Source organism: Lemur catta, chromosome 15 (assembly GCF_020740605.2).
Source record: "Lemur catta isolate mLemCat1 chromosome 15, mLemCat1.pri, whole genome shotgun sequence".
NCBI classification, from domain to species: Eukaryota; Metazoa; Chordata; class Mammalia; order Primates; family Lemuridae; genus Lemur; species Lemur catta.
The window spans coordinates 54,757,415-54,761,737 of record NC_059142.1 but is presented as its reverse complement, the minus strand read 5'-3'; positions in this window follow the sequence as shown (position 1 = coordinate 54,761,737).

The following is a 4,323-nucleotide window of genomic DNA, read 5'->3' as shown; positions in this document are numbered from 1 at the left end:
ACAATTGTCATTCTCGCAAGTGTCATCTTCTTCCCCCCTCTCTCGGGTTGACCCCACATCTCCCAAGGGATTGGAAAGGGGAGCACTCATTTCCCCTGAGGCTGAAACTGGGGGGCCAGGGAGAGGGATAGGAAACGTAGCAAAGGGAGCCTGGGGTTTCCCAAGAGATCCGTAGGAGAGGAAGGCTGAGGCCTGGGAAATTCCAAGGACTAGGAATCGAGGTCTGGGTATATCTTAGGCGCAGACACCGTGGCCACAACTCAAGCCAACGGGCAAATGGGCAAAGATTCGCAGGCCCAGCTCCCAAAGAACACAAGCCAGTCCCCAACAAAGAGAAAATAGATGCCACCAAAGCAGAGAGCTTGCCAGGCTCCCAGTGCTCTTTGTCATCGACTTCACCTCTGCTTTAAAACTCTAAGTAGAAAAGATGGAAACCTTGGCAAGCAAGGGATGGTCTACAGACTCCTCGGTTTTCTTCCTTCCTGGCCCTGGGCTCCCCCGAGGAACCAGAGGCAGCGTTTTCAGTTGAGCAAATACCTTCCCATTGGACACAGTCCCTGCGAATGCTAGGACAAAAGTCACGGCAAAAACAACAACATAAATCAAAAACAAAAACCAGCCGCAGGCCTGGGGGAGGTTTCATTACGCTGTGATAATGGGTCAGAAGTCAAAGCCACCAGAAAGACTGAGCCCCCAAAGTCCCTCTCAGGCTCCCTAGTGAGCTGCACGCCAGGCCCATCCTGGAATTCCCCGGGAGCTCACACCTACACCAGAGTGCCCAGGCCAATCCCTACAGGCTTCTTGAATATTCCCAAGAGATTCCATCTTCCCAGACAAGGGCAGCTCATGGGATGTGGGCCCTGGAGGCTCACAGGGGCGGGGACACTCCCTGGAATCCTTGGCAGAGGAGGCAGCTGCCCTCCCCAGCTCAGCAGTTCTCGCTCCCTCCCTGGGCATGGCATTGCCTCTCGTGTCTGTTTTTTCACCATTGGAGAAAGGGATGTGACCTCGGTTACAGTCTGCAAGACTCTGGGTTCCAGATAAGCACAGCATGTCATTAGCAGCACTGTGATTTTCCCACTGTGGCTCCAACATCCTGCCTTTCCCAGCTATTCTGGGCCGGGCTGCCCAGTTATCCCACAAGGGCAGAGACGGGTATTGCAAACTTCTGAATTCCATTCCCAAGGGTAACGACAGGCAGGCTCAGACGGTGGCGTCCCACTGCCAAGGGGTGGGGGTGGGGAATCTCCGCAGAGATTTAGACAAGTTGCTGGGAAGGAAAAGTGGAAACTTGGCAGCCAGACCCAGCCTGCCTGGCCCCCGGCCCGCAATCGTTGTTCCTGGATGGCGCTGCGCGTGTCCGGAGCAGCTCGAGGCAGGTGGGGATCCGGACAGCAACTGCAAGGACACACCGGGCTAATCTGCTTCTCCGTGGTCCTCACACCTGGAGAAAACCGCAAGAGCACGGGCGTTCCCTCTCCACGGAAGGCACGCCTTTCCACGGAAGTCTCCCCTGCGGGTCAGGGCTGACAAACCAAACGTGCAGACTCTTTCGCCACTTACGTGCCTCTGGCTTTAACCAAGCCATCCGCTATCCTGGTCTCAGTTCCTCCAGCTCTGAATGCTGACTCTCCCATTCCGGTAACGAACGCTTTCAGTTGCACACAGACGGACATAGACGGAATGATTATGCAACATTTTACTTGACAAATAAAATGGGAGGGCCCCCTGGTGGACTGCCCCGTCCCAAGCACGTAACTGTGAAATGAATGAGTGAGTCAATGAGTAAGTAAACACACGAATGAATGATTCAAGTGCAGAATTCGTCGCCCTTTAGGCAAAGCCACAGGGACTAACGAAGAGAATTTATGGAAGGAGGCCACGGTGAAGTCTCCGATGGTAGAAAGAAGAGAAGGAGAATGAAAATCGAATGAAAGTCTATTTGTATCTAACTACTGAGTCATTTTTGACCTTCAGGACAGCGATTTCATGGCGCTGGGAAGGAGTGTGTTCACTCACAGTAGGCAAACACCTTCTGACCCAGTAATCTTTCTCTGGGAATTTATCCTACAGATATACTTACAGCTGTGCTCAAACAAGTTCAAGGATATCCCTTGAAGCATTGTTGTAGCATAAAAAGCTCACAGATATCCTAAAAGGACATCATTAGGGTTCCAGAAAAATAAATTGCAGGACATCCACCCCGTGGAATACCACGCAGCTGCTCAGAGGATGAAGCTCTGTATGCTAATATGGAACAATCTCCAAGCTGTACTGTGAAGTGAAAGATTACAAAACTTTACTGGAAAACATTAAATAAGACCTAAATAAATGAAAGGCAAATCACAGTCTTGGACAGAAGATTCAATATGATAAAAATCTCAATTCTCTCCCTATTAATCAAATAATTCCATTCAAAGTCTCATAAGCTTGAGGGTAAGGGAGGGAGGGGGCATGTCCTACAACATATGAAGGCTTATTATGAAGACATAATAATGAAGACAGTGGATATTGGGGTAGATATGAAAAATCGTATCAGTACAACATGACAAAACCTCCCCAACAGACCCATGTGTATGCAGAAACTTGATCTATGACAAAACTGGCATCGTATGCGTATCAACAGGGAAAGGATGGATTATTTGCTGAAAACAGCACTGAGAGTTTGGGACATCCAGAGAAGAAAAAATGTAAGTGGCCACAACATATAAGGAAAGATACACAACCTCTCAGTAATCAGCAACGAGAAGACATCTGTACCACCAGATTGCAAAATCAAAACACCTGATACTATCTGGGGACCAGCTGAATCTCTTGTCCATTGCATACAGTTTTATCTCATTTTATAAAGGTTAAAATAGGTAGAACTAAGCAATATATCGTTTAGGGATACATACCTATCTGCTAAAATTATAAAGTAAGGTAAGAGAATCATTAAAGCAACATTCAGGATTGTGGCTACCTCTTGGGGGTACGACGTGGGAAGAAGCACCTAGAGAGTTTTAAAGATACCAGGAATAATGTGTTCTTTCTTAAACTGGGAGACATATATAAATATCTTAAAAAATAAAGGATTCAAATAATTTAAAATAATTATAATAGCATGGCAGGAGGTGGCCGTTGGGACTCAGTTTTGCATGACAGGAAACATTAATGCCTTCAAGAAAGGTTTATCTCCCCAACAAACAACTGCAGAACAGTGTGTTTAGCACATTTCCATTTAGTTAAAAAAAAAAAAGGTAATTTAAGACCCGTGTTTATGGCTTGTTTGTGTAGCATAAAATATCTCTCAGAAGAATCACAAGAAACTAGTAATAGCGACTGCCTCTGGGCAGGGAACGCAGAACAGTGATGGGAGGAAGGGCCATTTTCACTGTGCACTGTTTACAAAATTTGCATTTCTCCTGTGAGAGAGAGAGAGAGAGAGAGAGAGAGAGAGAGAGAGAGAGAGAGAGAGAGTGTGTGTGTGTGTGTGTGTGTGTGACCTAAAGGAAGGCTTCTGAGGATGCAGGGGAAGCCGGGGCCTGCAGCAGAGCCTGAGGTGCAGCCTGCAGGGGTCCCAGCAAGATAAATTGCAGGACATCCACACAGTGGAACACCACGCAGCTGCTCAGAGAATGAAACTGTTCTCCAGCACCCACTGCCAGCCCAGCAGGACTTAGGGACGGGCACGGGAGCCAAGAGGGCTTTTAACACACTACAGGGCAGCTCCGGGGTTGGAGGGGGACAGGAGCAGCCAGAGACCTTGGCAGGGGGGTTGCTGCCAGCAAGCAGGCCTCAGGGACACACCCACCACGCCCGCCCAAGGCACTCCAGCCTGTAGACCGCCTTTCTTGGCTCTGGAAGCCGGTCACCATCCCGTACAGGGCCCACGTGACACCCAAGGACAGCGAACACACAGGCACCGTAACTCCCCCCATCACACACAGGGTTACTACGCGCACACACACACAGTAACTTCCTACACACACATACGATCCAACACACACACACACATGCACACACGATCCGACACACACATACACACGGTAACTCCCTACACACACGATCCAACACACACACACACACACACACATGCACACACGATCCGACAAACACACACATACACACACACATGCACACACAATCCAACACATACATACACACGGTAACTTCCTACACACACGATCCAACACACAGACACACACACGCATGCACACACGATCCGACACACACATACACATGGTAACTCCCTACACACATGATCCGACACACACATACACATGGTAACTCCCTACACACACGATCCAACACACACACACACACACACACGGTAACTTCCTA